This window comes from Geotrypetes seraphini, chromosome 2 (assembly GCF_902459505.1).
Source record: "Geotrypetes seraphini chromosome 2, aGeoSer1.1, whole genome shotgun sequence".
NCBI lineage: Eukaryota > Metazoa > Chordata > Amphibia > Gymnophiona > Dermophiidae > Geotrypetes > Geotrypetes seraphini.
In genome coordinates, this window is record NC_047085.1 from 446753989 (window position 1) to 446769772 (window position 15784).

Consider the following 15784-nt stretch of genomic DNA (forward strand, 5'->3'; position numbering starts at 1 on the left):
ATTTTTTATTTTCCATACCTTCATTTCAAATTGCCAGACTGTTCTTTCAAATATTTATTCACCTCTTGTGGTTTGGTTCTGTTTATCTTAAGCTGAAAGAATTTTACTTCAACAAATGTGCACCAACTAAAAAAAAAAATCTTTTAATTGTTGTTTTAAGCCTCTCATCCCATATTCTTCTCACATCTTGACTGATTAGTAACGCACTCTTGATGGCATGTAAAGAGAGCCTCAACTTTTTTTAAAATATAAGAGGGTTACAGGGGGAAGGGGGCAGTCCGCCCCGGGCACGGTCTTTGTAAAGGGCGTAGGCACCTGTCCGTCCTCCCTAACCCCCCCCTTCCCTCATACCTCTTTAATTTTTGCTGCCCTCATTCGTATTGCCTCTCTCGGTATCTGCCTCTTCTGGGCCCTGCGCCTATGAAGTGACATTGGAGGGACAGCCGACACGATGCGCGCATCAAGTTTGTGCTGTTGCTCTCGCCTGGAATATTAAAAAGGTACGGGGAAGAGGGGCGCATGGCAGGGAAGGGTCGGGAAGGAGTGGGGGGAGGGGCGCCACTTACCCTCACTATGCCACTGGTGACCACCTCAAACTGGTCAAGAAATGAGCAGTTTTCAATACAGGAGTCTGGGTGTAAGAATCCCAAGGCAAATGCACACAGGACAGTTCTATAATTGCTGCCTCCATTTAGGCGTTCTTGTGCTGTGTGTTTCGCCTCAATTCTACAAGTATAATGGTATCTTGGCACCAGTTGTGTAGCGAGGGTGAGAGGTGCCCCTCCCCTGCCTCCACCCCCTCGCTTCTTCCCCGATCCCGCTCCGCTGCGCATGTGCCCCCTTCCCTTCCTTCATACCTCTAGTTGTTCACCGCCATGAGTAAAAACTTCAACGTGCTCCTCGCAACTCTAGCGTCTCTCCCTCTGGCTGCAGCGTTCTTTAGTCCTACATTTAATCCTCCCACTTCACTGACATCAGAGATACTAAATAGCGAATCAGAATTCAAACTAGGGACATCCACTATATTTCCTGGGTTAACCCAAAAGGTTCCACTGTATTTAAAGCAAAGATCCATTGCTGCTCACTGTAATTTAATTTACATTCACAAGGATGCATTTTTCCACATAACCGCTAAGCACGATACTATAAAGAGTATGTGCACTTTGTAGAATCATGCTGTTCTATTTTGCACTGATATTGTGGATGCTATATATAGAATTTGAGAGACATGCCCATGCTTCACCCATCTGTATGTCCCCTTTTAGCTAGGCATTATGACATTTTTACCATATTTTTCGCTCTATAAGATGCACTTATTTTCCCCAAAAAAAATTGGTGGAAATAAGGGTGCGTCTTATGGAGCGAATACCCAGACCGCCCATCCCCACCCCCCAGTTACCTTATTTTAATTCTGGCACCCTCCCTCACTGGACGCAGCTGTTCTCTAGCGGCAGTGCGGCGTACAAGGCTGCCTGTCTTCCTGCCTGGTCAACTGACGTGGCTTTCTCCCCTTCTCTAGCAGCAGAGCGGTGCACAAGCGTGCCTGCCTGGTCCCACGTTGCTTTTGTTCTCATTGGAAGTGGCGCGGGACCTGGCAGGCAGCCTTGTGTGCTGCTGTGCCGTTAGAGAGGCAGCTGTAGACACCGAGTCCTGCTTACCACATGAGCAGAAGCTTCCCTGTGGGCCGAGCGTGAGCAGCAGCCGCCATTGAAACTGGAAACCACTGAGGATCCTGTCATGGCTGCGCAGCCCTGACAAGAGAGCAAGTGGCTACAACAGCAGTGGTGGCGGGGGGTTCTGGCCTCCCATTCTCCTCCCCCCATGGCAGCGCTGGGAGGCACATCCGGGCCTCAGCCACCTCCACCACTGTTCCCGTCGCATTTGCCTCAGCCCCTGCAGCAGGCGGGACATGTCTAACCAGGGCTCCAGGAGGAACGGGCCCATCAAGCTGCGCTTGACAGTAAGTACTATGTGAAAAGAACTTGGTGAAAAAAGATTTTTTCCGGCTTCCTGATCATTCACCAAGGTGGTAGTTGATAGATCAGGGCAGTTCCATTCTACATACACTGTGAAGAATACACTTCACCCAAAGTGGAACCAGCATTATGACTTGTATATTGGAAACAATCAGTGTATGGAATCATAAAAAAATTCATAAGAAACAGGGTGCTGGATTTCTTGTGTGTGTTAGACTTCTGTCTTACACACACAACTGCCTCAAAAAGTATTTAAATCACATTACATGAACAACTCAATGGGAACGACCAACCCAACTGGCTTCTTATGATCTTATGCCTGCCCTGTTCCTTGTCCCTACCTGTCTGCTAGCCACTGGACCACCATAGGGGGGAAAGGGTACAGAGCCTGTCAAGAAGCGTGGGGTTGGGCACAGAGCTTGGCAGGGAGAACCAGGAACAGAATGTTTTTTTGCTTGGTTTCCTCCTCTAAATCTAGGGTGCGTCTTATGGTCAGGTGTGTCTTATGGAGCGGAAAAATATGGTAGGCACATAAAGAAGTCAGAAAACCACTCAGATTAGTAATTACCCTGGTCACGTTTGCTATGGCTATGATATGCACCTATTTTTGGCTCTAGTGGTTCAAGTGTTGTATGCATGTATGAAGGAAATTGCCAAGGTGGAAATATATTTTAGTTATTATAGGATAATAATAATTAGCAAATAAAACAAGCAGGAGGACATGTAATGATTATATTTATGCTTATAGACCATGTACCTAAGAATCAAACATGTCCCTTTACAGGCTAATGACAGTAAGCTAAGACCACAAACCACAAACCATTCTCTTACCCTTAGTGGCTCTTGGCGTCTTTGGTAGCAGAGACGTCTTGGTGATGGATTGGTTCCATATAGTGAGCCCTATCAGATAGCTGGGGATAGGATAGAGCTTGCAGGGATGGGCACAAATTTTATCCCCGCGTCATTCTTTAATGTCCCCCACATGATACAGAAAACTGGAGCCCCTCAGTTTGCTAGAAGCTGTAAATAATTAGCTATTGAAGTCTTCCCTGCACTACATTCACCTGTTGCCATTGGTGATATTCTTTCCAAACTCCCAATTTTCTTTATCCTATTCTTTGTTTCCTATGAAAGGAGATAGAGTAGCTTATGATTCTGCCCCCAAAGGATGTTTCAGTAGGAGGCCAGTTTATTCCTGATCATATCTTTTAAATCCTCCTCCTGCAGTATTCATGCACTGAATCTCCAGCAGATTTGCCCATTTTCTTTGATTGATTGATTGTAATATAAACACTGGCATGATCAGATAATATTGCAGGAGGATACTGTTGGAATTAGCTCTTGGAGAGAAATAAGTATAGTCCAAATACAAGGGGTATTGCCGTCTCCATATAACCGCTAGCTCAAATTTCTCCATTGTATTGCATAAGATGCCCCTAGCCTTAGTGGCTATAAATTTTGTCTGCATTCTTGCCTAATATAGGAGGTTGTACTGTAGTTGCTCCCCAGTGTTACAGATTCATTCCCCCAGCTCTCAATATTAGCTACATTACGAGCATATAGGGTCAGTAAAACAAATTATCAACCTGACAATTGGCTTTGCACTATATATTTTAATGTTCAGCATGCCATAATGACCCAGCAATTTTTTTTTTTAATGCGAGTAGGAAATCACCATCTTGTAATACTTGATCAGCATTCACAATGGGCCCATTGTAGCTTAAACAGTCATTTTGAAAGCCAGATCCAGACATTTTGGTATTGTTTCTAAAACTTATCTGGTTCAGATATATCAAAGCCCTCTATTAGACTTAAATTTCTTATGTTGTTCCTGCAGCTCCAGTTGTTTAAATCTTCATAATTGCACTCTAGGTCCACCATGTTTTAGACACAGTCCACTAATTGAAGTTGCACATCATGCGATTGCAGCTGTGTCTCTAATTCTATAGGTTTGTTTAACAGATGCTGCAAGTCATTATTTTGTTCTAATATATTTCTTCCTAAGCTAACATTGCAGCGTCATGTTTATCTTTATCAATTGCAGGCTTGCTAAGTAATTGATAACTCATATTTAGCATCAGGCAACCTAACTCCAATTTGGAACGCTTTGAGCTGACCATATATAAGGTAACTTGTGGGATGATCTTGGTGAAATTGATATTCTTTTAGAGGTATTTTGAACCTTTATTTTCAGGGTTCAGCAGAAGCTATTCTCTTTCATTACCATCACCAGCGCCCCCAGTTGCAGGGTTATTCTATCCTGTGTGGCCAACTGAAATTTCAAGTCAGACATGCAGATGTCTCTAAAAGATTAGATCTCTCCAAAATAGCTATTCTGTCCCCAGCAATTGCTAACAGTTTGATTCTTAATAAAACTATATGGTTTAATTCATCACTACATAGGATCCAAGTTTGACAAATGGAGCCTAGAAACACATTATCCTCTGTCAGCATTTCTCAAACCTCTTTTAAGCAAGGTTGTAGCCTACCACAATCTTCTGCTACATTATCAGTTTCATCAAAATACGCATGAGACTCTTTTATCATTTTTCAGACAAGAAAAATCAATCTGATGGTGTTGGGTACATCTGGAATTCAGTAGAATAAGGGTATGTTCACAGCATGATGTCAGTATAAGCTAATGGCAAGGAGCCAAAAATGCTTGTCTAAACTTCAGTGAGCTCATTGCCTCATATAAATAGCCTTTTGTACATGAAACCTATCTTTACAGGAATATTGTGAGGAAACTATCATAAAGATACTTACAGAAAATCATTTGTATGACTGAAAAATGAAATGGGACTATTTAAAAAAGGTACTAAGCTTGATGATATGCAGTTTACTTTTTCAGATTTATTCCATGTTGCTTTTAGAATGGAAGCGGGTGCAATAATCAAAAACAGGAGATATTTAATGTTTTAATCTTCATTACGATAATTAAATAAAACAAATAGTAAAGGAATAGTAAAATAAAACATTTTACCCCAAAAAGAAAAGCTTAATATCCTAATCTGAAATAACTAAAATGAATGGCTCATTATTTAAAAACTTGCTGAAAGAACCAAGTCTTCTCTTATTCCATCTTAGCAGCAGCACAGTTATAAATGATTCCTGGGGTGATCTTTAAGTCCTCATAAAAGAAAGTAAAAGTCCTGGCACTCAGACACTTTGGTCTAACCCTGTTCAAAGCTTTAAGTTCTAATGATTGAATTTTGTGTGTGAATAAGCAGAGGAATCTAATGTAGCACTCAGCACCGAAAGGTACCAGAGGGGTGGCCATGTTAGCGTAACAAAAATGACAGAAGGCTGGTGTGATCTAATGGGCTGATCAGTTTATTCAGGCATCAGCTTTCATGGGCAAGAGTCATTTTTGTTGGATACTTGAAATGTAATTAGGAATATGACGAGGTTAGGCTGAAATGTTAATCCTAGTGGTGACAGAGGCATTCACATTACCAGTTTATATTGACAATCTGTGATGACAGAATCAATTGGCAGCTGGGTCTCCCCAGCAAGCTTCATGTTTTGTAGTGATTGGAAATTCTAGTGAACACACAGATGCTCACAAAGCTGGGCTTGTCTGGTAGACTACACATAGGACCTAGGAGACATCATATTGTGAAAATAAAATCAAACTAGCAGCTGGGTTGGTCTATCTGTAATTAACTAGAGGTCCTAGAGTTGAGGCCCTTTTACAAAAGCATTCACTAAGAACATAAAAGTTGCCATACTGAGAAAGACCGAAGGTCCATCAAGCCCAGTATCCTGTTTCCAACAGTGGCCAATCCAGGTCACAAGTATCTGGCAAGATCCAAAAGAGTAAAACAACTTTTATGCTACTTATCCTAGAAATGATGATGATGAGAAATATCATTGGAGAAGGACATCATATTTGGGAAGATCAAAGGAAGCAGACGAAGAGCCATCTGCAATCAGATGGCTGGACACATTGAAAACAACCATGGGGATGACGCTGGAGAACCTTACTGGACTAGTACAAAACTGATTTCTTTTTAGATCTTAACTCATCAAGTCACTGGGACTCGAGCATGAGTCGATGGCACCTAAAGAAGAAGAATCCTAGAACTAAGTAGTAGATTTTCTCCAAGTCCACCTTAATAATGGCTTAAGGACTTTTCTTTTAGGAAATTATCCAAACCTTTTTTAAACCCTACTAAACTAACTGCTTTCACCACATTTTCTGGCAGTAAATTCCACAGTTTAATTATGTTTTCTCTGGTCTGTTTTAAATTTACCACTTAGTAGCTTCAATGCGTACTCCTAAGTCCTAGTATTTTTGGAAAAGTAAAACAAGTGATTCACGTCTACCAGTGTTTTATAGACCTCTTATCATATCTCCCCTGATCTGTCTCTTCTCCAGGCTGAAGAGCCCTTGCTGCTTTAGCCTTTCCTCATAGGGAAGTCATCCCATCCTCTTTATCATTTTTGCCATTCTTCTCTGTACCTTTTCCAATTCTACTGTATCTTTTTTGTGATGCAGTGACCAGAATTCTACACAGTGTTCAAGGTGCAGTTGCATCATGGTAGGATACGAAGGCTTGATAACATTCTCATTTTTGTCTTCCCATTCTTTTCCTGATAATTCTGAACATTCTATTGGCTTTCTTTTCTGCTGATGCACACTGAGCAGAAGGTTTCAATTTCAACTTATTAACGATAGCAGTGGTTTAGCGAGGGTGAGAGGGTTTGGGGCAGTGGCATCCCCTCTCCCACCCTCTTTTCTACCCCCTCCCCCGCTCCTTCCCCAATCCCCTCTGCCTCATGCATGCCCTCTTCCCTTCCCCCAAACCTCTAGTTGTTCACTGCACTACATCACTGAATAATAGCACCTAGATCCTTTTACTGGGCAGTGACTCCTAATGTGGAATGATGAATCATGTAGCTATTGTTTGGACTCCTCTGGCCCAAATGCATCACTTTGCACTTGCTCATATTAAATGTCTGCCATTTTAGTGCCTAGTATTGCAAGGTCCTTTTGCAATTTTTCACAATTCTTTTGTGATTGAACAACTGTGTATCATCCACAAATTTAATTACCTCAGTAGTTAATCCCATCTCTAGATTATTTATAAACATATTTAAAATAGTGGCCCCAGCACAGACTCCTTGGAAGTTCCACTTTCCCCTTCTTCATAAGAACAGAATTCCCCTTCTTCAAGAGAAGAGAATTCCTTCGCTTCACTAGTGCACTGCAATACTCAAGAAAACAGAAGGGAGGTGGGACTGGAACCAATGAAGGTAACTCAAGAGAACAAGCGCACCTTAAGCACAAATAAAAAAGCCAAAAACAGAAAACTGTTACTGTTGGGGGATTCCATCATCATAGGCATTAACTGTGGAACACAAGGTGAGGAGAACAAAATAGTGAAATGTCTTCCAGGATCCTCAGCTACCAGGAGTTCCAGGCAAATACAGACTATAATTAAGGAAGAAACTAATGATTTTAACACTGATGTTGTTATCCATCTGGAAACAAATGACCTGGCCAACAACTCCACACTTGCAGCACAGAAAGCTTTTCAAGAGCTTGGTGAGGGCTTGAAACCTTTTGTAAAGACTTTAGTTTTTTCTGAAATACTGCGTGCATATGGAAAGGGAGAGCAAAGAGTGAAAAACACAGAGGACTTTAATAGATGGCTCAAAGCCTGGTGTCATCAAGAAGGCTTCAGGTACATAGGAGGATGGGGAAATACATGAAAGGACAAGAAGCTATATTGCACTGATGGGCTACATATTACTACCTATTATATATGCCAAAACATACCACTTATTAGGGACAGTGCACCTACTACCATCAGCTATTATAGTGTCTTATAAGAACTAAACTCAGGAAAAGGCCTCAGAATCGGAGCCTACGCACAGTCTTGAACACAGACTGAAGTTGTCAGCGTAGTTTTTTTAGCTCCTTAGCTCCAGTCATAGGCCAAAAACCTGAGAATGTGTATTAGTATTTTTTAATAATTTTTATAAATATTTTTAATAAATAATTTTAAATATTCTAAGTAACTGAATGTTATTTTAGTAGATGCAACTATTCCTAAGTTTTGAAAAAACTAGCAACTGAGCACTTATCTCAATCTTCTTTCATGTGCTTCAGTATTGCCTCAGCTTCAAATGATTCATTGTTTGCTGTTAGATTGCTGCCACTGCCGTTTCGTGGATACACTACTTTTTCCACTGCTTCAGGGCCACCGGCAAAATCAATACAGCATTTTGCTCTTTCACCCAGACGCCGAACCAAGACAGAGAGAACGAACCAAGACAGAGAGAACCTGGCCGCCTCGTTCTCTCTGTCTTGGTTCGGCGTCTGGGTGAAAGAGCAAAATGTTGTATTGATTTTGCCGGTGGCCCTGAAGCAGTGGAAAAAGTAGTGTATCCACGAAACGGCAGTGGCAGCAATCTAACAGCAAACAATGAATCATTTGAAGCTGAGGCAATACTGAAGCACATGAAAGAAGATTGAGATAAGTGCTCAGTTGCTAGTTTTTTCAAAACTTAGGAATAGTTGCATCTACTAAAATAACATTCAGTTACTTAGAATATTTAAAATTATTTATTAAAAATATTTATAAAAATTATTAAAAAATACTAATACACATTCTCAGGTTTTTGGCCTATGACTGGAGCTAAGGAGCTAAAAAAACTACGCTGACAACTTCAGTCTGTGTTCAAGACTGTGCGTAGGCTCCGATTCTGAGGCCTTTTCCTGAGTTTAGTTCTTATAAGACACTATAATAGCTGATGGTAGTAGGTGCCTGTCCCTAATAAGTGGTATGTTTTGGCATATATAATAGGTTGAATCCTTTGAGCCACTTTGGGTGACACCTTATAAGTTATTCTACATATTACTACATCAGGAAAAAGAAACCTTGCAGAGAAATTTAGACAATATGTTTCTAGGCATTTAAACTAGAAGGTGGGAGTGGTGTATGTATGAAGGACAATTATAGAGACCACCCCGGCAAAAGAAAAGATGTGATAGTAGTAAGATTGCAACATAAACAATATCAGCAACTCATTTCTTAGTATTGCAACGGAAAGTGAAACGAAACAAAAATCCATACGAAAAAGGAGATTACCGCTGAAAAATAGCTGGAAAGCGATGACCACAAATGCTCGCAGTCTAAGCAACAAAGTTCATGATCTGCAAGTCCTGATGTTAGAGGCAGATTTAGATATTGTCATTATCACAGAGACATGGTTCAGTGAATCACATGGATGGGATGCAAACATACCGGGATATAATCTTTTTAGGAAGGACAGAGATGGTCAAAAAGGTGGAGGAGTAGCTCTCTATGTAAAGATCAATATCCAAGTGACCGAAATGCAAGGGACCTGGGGAGAGGAAGAAGCGATATGGATCACTCTGAAAAGAGAAGATGGAACTTCTATCTACGTGGGTGTAGTCTACAGACCTCCGACTCAATCGCAGCAAATTGATAAGGATCTGATTGTGGATATCCAAAAGTTTGGAAGGAAAGAGAAGGTTCTGCTTTTGGGAGATTTCAACCTGCCAGATGCGGACTGGAATGTTCGTCTGCGGAATCGGAAAGAAGTATGGAGATTGTGGATGCCTTTCAAGAGGCTCTGCTCAAACAAATGGTGACGGAACCCACAAGGGAAAAAGCGATATTGGATCTGGTCCTCACAAATGGAGAGAGTATCTCTAATGTTCGAGTGGGTGCTCACCTGGGAAGTAGCGATCATCAAACGGTTTGGTTTGATATAACGGCTAAAGTGGAGAGCGGCCGCACAATACTTAAAGTCCTAGATTTCAAACATACGGACTTTAATGCAATGGGACAGTACCTGAAGAAAGGGCTGTTAGGATGGGAGGACATAAGAGAAGTGGAAAGACAGTGGTCTAAGCTGAAAGAAGTGATAAAAATGGCTACGGACCTTTATGTGAAGAAAATCAATAAAAACAAGAGAAAAAGGAAGCCGATATGGTTCTCCAAACTAGTGGCAGAGAAAATAAAGGCGAAAGAGTTGGCATTCGTGAAATATAAAAAAAATCAAGAAGAAGAGTGCAGAAAGGACTACAGGGTGAAACTGAAAGAAGCCAAGAGAGAGATACGTCTGGCAAAAGCACAGGCAGAAGAACAAATGGCTAAAAATGTAAAAAAAGGGAGACAAAAATTTTTTCAGATATATTAGTGAAAGGAGGAAGATGAAAAATGGAATTGCTAAACTAAAAGATGCTGGGAACCGATATGTGAAAAGTGATGAGGAAAAAGCAAATGTGCTAAACAAATACTTCTGTTCTGTGTTCACAGAAGAAAATCCTGGAGAAGGACTGAGATTGTCTGGCAAAGTTACACGAGAAAATGGAGTAGATTCTGCGCTGTTCACGGAGGAGAGTGTTTATGAGCAACTTGAAAAACTGAAGGTGGACAAAGCGATGGGACCAGACGGGATCCATTCCAGGATACTAAGGGAGCTCAGAGAGGTTCTGGCGACACCTATTAAAGACTTGTTCAACAAATCTCTGGAGACGAGAGTGATTCCTAGGGATTGGAGGAGAGCGGATGTGGTCCCTATTCATAAAAGTGGTCACAGGGATGAAGCAGGAAACTATGGGTCAGTTAGCCTCACTTCAGTTGTTGGAAAAATAATGGAAGTGCTGCTGAAAGAAAGGATAGTGTACTTCTTTGAATCTAATGGGTTACAGGATCCGAGGCAACATGGCTTTACAAAAGGTAAATCGTGCCAAATGAACCTGATTGAATTTTTTGATTGGGTGACCAGAGAGCTGGATCGAGGACATTTGCTAGATTTAATTTACTTAGATTTCAGCAAAGCCTTTGATACAGTTCCTCATAAGTGGCTGTTGAACAAACATGAAGGGCTGAAGTTAGGACCCAAAGTGGTGAACTGGGTTAGAAACTGGCTGTCGAACAGACGCCAGAGGGTGGTGGTTAATGGAAGTCGCTCGGAAGAAGGAAAGGTGAGTAGTGGAGTCCTTCAGGGTTCGGTGCTGGGGCCAATCCTGTTCAATATGTTTGTGAGTGACATTGCTGAAGGGTTAGAAGGAAAAGTGTGCCTTTTTGAAGATGATACCAAGATTTGTAACAGAGTAGACACCGAAGAGGGAGTGGAGAATATGAAAAAGGATCTGCAAAAGTTAGAGAAATGGTCTAATGCCTGGCAACTAAAATTCAATGCAAAGAAATGCAGAGTAATGTATTTGGAGATTAATAATCAGAAGGAACCGTATATGCTGGGAGGAGAGAAGCTGATATGCATGGACAGGGAGAGGAACCTTGGGGTGATAGTGTCCGAAGATCTAAAGGCGAAAAAAACAGTGTGACAAGGCAGTGGCTGCTGCCAGAAGGATGCTGGGCTGTATAAAGAGAGGCGTAGCCAGTAGAAGGAAGAAGGTGTTGATGCCCCTGTACAGGTCATTGGTAAGGCCCCACTTGGAGTATTGTGTTCAGTTTTGGAGATCATATCTGGCGAAGGATGTAAAAGACTTGAAGCGGTCCAGAGGAGGGTGACAAAAATGATAGGAGGCTTGCACCAGAAGACGTATGAGGAGAGACTGGATGCCCCGAATATGTATACCCTAGAGGAAAGGAGAGACAGGGGAGATATGATTCAGATGTTCAAATACTTGAAGGGTATTAACGTAGAACAAAATCTTTTCCAGAGAAACGAAAATGGTAAAACCAGAGGACATAATTTGAGGTTGAGGGGTGGTAGATTCAAAGGCAATGTTAGAAAATTCTATTTTACGGAGAGGGTGGTGGATGCCTGGAATGCGCTCCCGAGAGAGGTGGTGGAGAGTAAAACTGTGACTGAGTTCAAAGAAGCGTGGGATGAACACAGATGATTTAGAATCAGAAAATAATATTAAAAATTGAACTAAGGCCAGTACTGGTTATACTTGCAGACGGGGCAGAGTTGCACGGTCTGTGTCTGTATATGGCCGTTTGGTGGAGGATGGGCTAGGGAGGGCTTCAATGGTTGGGAGAGTGTAGATGGGCTGAAGTAGGTTTTAACGGAGATTTCAGCAGTTGGAACCCAAGCACAGTACTGGGTAGGGCTTTGGATTCTTGCCCAGAAATAGCTAAGAAGAAAAATTTTTTTAAAAAATTTTTAATTGAATCAGGTTGGGCAGACTGGATGGACCATTCGGGTCTTTATCTGACATCATCTACTGTGTTACTTTGTAATATTGACCATTTATTCTACTCTGTTTTCTATCAGTTCTTAATCCACAATAGGACATTACCTCCTATTGCAAAGGAAAACGAGATGCAGGGAGACCAATCATCACAACAAAAGTGTCCCAAAGCTGCACATCATTTTATATCATTGGGCCACATGGCACTTAGCGCGCACTAATTTTATTTATTTAAAAATTTTTTTACCCTGCACAGTCAACACACATAATTATCTGATAGGACGCACTAATCCTTAGTAAAAGGGCATAACGTGGTCTGCTTGTTAGGCTAAGCAGGGTACCTAGGTGGTGAGATGTTTGGATAACAACCACTCCAGTATTGCTTTGTTTAGCTCAGTGGTTCCCAAACCTGGTCCTGGAGGCGCCCAAGCCAGTCAGGTGTTCAGGATATCCTCAACAAATATTCATGAGATTTGCACGCATTGCCTTCACTACATGTAAATCTCTCTCCTGACTGTTCATTGCAGATATCCTGAAATCCTGACTGGTTGGGGTGCCTCCTGGACCAGGTTTGAAACCCACTGATTTAGGTTACAGAACCTTGTAATTAGGAATGGGGAAGGTAGTTTCTGGAGGGATGAAAGTAGGGTCTTGTGTACTTTTCTACCCAAGACAGAGTATAGTGGAAGAAAAGAGAAGACCATTCTGGATAAGAAGAAATCTTACAGATGCTCATGTTCTGTGGCTAGCATTGTGAACAGGAAAGGCTTCTAAGCAGACTGGATGAATCTAGATACTTCCTTTTTATTATGTATTATGTTCACATTAATTGCTGCTACAGTATCAATGGTATATCAGAATTGAAAAATGCTGAGCCTGGGGTGTATATTTTTGGCAAAAAGAAAAAAAGAGATCTCAACTGATGCATGACTCAGAGGATTAGGTTATGTGCAAAATCTGTCATGTTCCAAAACTGGCCTGCTTGGTGTTGGACCGGGTAGCCTACCAAAACTTACTAATGATAACTGTTAAATCTATATTAATCAATTGGAAAGATTTCTCTAAATTGGATTATAACATTTGGTGGAAAATGCTGTGTTTGTATGCTAAGTATGAAAAAACCTTTGCGACTGGCATAGGAAAGCCTAGTAGAGCAGCACACAGGTGGCTATTGGGGTTGTAGACAGGTGGATCTAGTTGGTTTTGAGGTTGTTTTGGGGGGCTCCCTATAAGGAAGTTATGGTGAGATGTTTATGTAGCACCCGGGGTTGTAGACAGGTGGGTCTAGTTGGTTTTGAGGTTGTTTTGGGGGGCTCCCTATAAGGAAGTTATGGTGAGATGTTTATGTAGCACCCTTTTTGTGAAGTTTGCACCAGTGCCCTGTAAGGTGCCCAGTCCATCACTTTGCTGGCCTCTCCCACATCCAAAAGGTCTTGTTCTAGGCGTTTTTGACTTAGGTGATTTTTTGGATGAGAATGGGGTATAAAGATAAATGACTTAGCAGTCTGGGAGATCAAACAGCTGGACGTATAATTAGATGATTCTCAGGGAAAAAAAAAATTGGGGGCGTATTTTTTTGAGAATGGACTTTGGACACTGCCGACTTTGCACGACTAGCGACTTAGGCCCAAAACGGACTTAGACATATTTTTTGATTATGTCCCTCCACACCTCTAGGGAAATATTATGCAAAATAACAATCAGGAACTTGGTCCATTGAATTAAATTCTGTTATTGCTTCAGTTGCAGCCTTCTTAGATAACGTTTGGCAAAAAGGTAATTTACTGTACTTTTTTTTTCTTTTCTGTCCCATTCTATGTGGTTGAGGTACTTTGTTTTTGAGGAGTTGGTCCTCAGTAAGCAATGAAGTCAGGGCTGTTTAATCTCATTTAAGACTTTTCTGTGATTTCACTCCACCATTGCAAATGAACCTACTGCTCATTTGATCATGCACAGAGAGTATATTTTATGTCAAAGTTTTTATGCAACTTGAGTGATAAATGGTCTAACAGTATTTCATAACCATAAATAACCAAACTCTCCATGTTCTTTAGTTTTGCTTGCTTGCACATCTGTGTCTACTTAATCCATATACCCTTTGACACTATATTTCTCCCTGTTCATTCCTAGTGAACTAGCCATAGCATCTACTGGTTCTGTTGCTGGCCTGGGGAAAAGAGTTCTCAGAGACTGCATTACTCGCAGTGTTATATAGTAACTAAGTAAATGTAAATAATTATTGTACTTAAGTAAATGTTTTGATATTTTTTACTTGTAAAGAAGTACAGGATAACATTGGTCACTTTTACAAATCATTTTTAAAGGTTTCTGTGGCTAGGGACAAGGTTCCTTATTTAACTCTCACAGACCATTTTCAGTGTTAAAATTGCTGCCATGATGACCATCTTGGATTTCCCAATTTTAAAATAAAAACTTCTATCTGCGCCAGAAGATGTATGAGGAGAGACTGGAAGCCCTGAATATGTATACCCTAGAACAGGGGAAGGCAATTCCAGACTTGAGAGTCGGAGCAAGGTCAGGTTTTCAGGATATCCACAATAAATATGCATGAGATAGATTTGCATCTCAAGGAAGCAGTGCATGCAAATCCATCTCGTACATATTCATTGTGGATATCCTGAAAACCTGACCTGGCTCCGGCTTTCAAGGACCAGAATTGCCTACCCCTGCCCTAGAAGAAAGGAGGAACAGGGGAGATATGATTCATACATTCAAATACGTGAAAGGTATTAATGTAGAACAAAATCTTTTCCAGAGAAAGGAAAATGGTAAACCAGAGGACATAATTTGAGGTTGAGGGGTGGTAGATTCAAGAGCAATGTAAGGAATGTCTGGAATACGCTCTCAAGAGAGATGGTAGAGAGGAAAACAGTGACAGAGTTCAAAGAAGCGTGGGATGAACACAGAGGATCTAGAATCAGAAAATAATAGTAAATATTGAAAAACTAAGGCCAGTACTGGGCAGACTTGAACGGTATGGCCCTGATTCTCTAAAAGTGCGTCCCGATTTTAGGCAGTTGTAGACGTCCTACAGCTGTCTAATCAGCCAGTCGGGATGCACGTTTTAAAAAAAAAAATGCTCCCCAGGCAAGCCTGAAGGCGCCTCCGGGAGCCTAGGGAGACCCGCAAGATGCCTAAGCTCGTCTAAGGGCCTTAGGCGGGCCTTAGGCTGAACCTAGGCGGCCCTACGCGTCTCCCTAGTAGATGAGAAGCTTAAAAATGTAGGCCAGCAAAATGCTGGTCTACATTGTAAGTAGACGCGGCCGCTATACTTATCGCGGCAAGGGATCTCTCTGCCGCTATAAGTATAGCGGGCCGTGGCCCCTGACCGATCACTGGCAGGAGGGTGCCCAAACCCTCCTGCCCGAAGACGCACCCCCTTCCCCGACACTACCGACTGCCCCCCCCCCCCGACATTACCGACCCCCCCCCCGACAATATCGGTCGCTGGCAGGAGGGTGCCCAATCCCTCCTGCCCGAAGACGCACCCCCCCCCCCGGCGCTAACAACTCCCACTCCACCAAACCTGTTCTTACAGATGGGTCTTGCACGTCGAGCAAGCAGGCACGCCTCGTCGAAATGAGGCGGGCCCGCCCCTTCCCGGCCCATCCCGCCGAAGCCTAAGGCCTGATTGGCCCAG

The 15784-nt window shown here is 42.0% G+C and overlaps 1 protein-coding gene across 20 annotated transcripts in view; it reads left to right on the top strand.

The window, feature by feature from the left end:
* The window catches only part of SVIL (supervillin), a 483923-nt gene that overhangs the window by 289892 nt on the left and 178247 nt on the right, over window positions 1–15784 (top strand). The gene's annotated exons all lie outside the window — the stretch shown is intronic.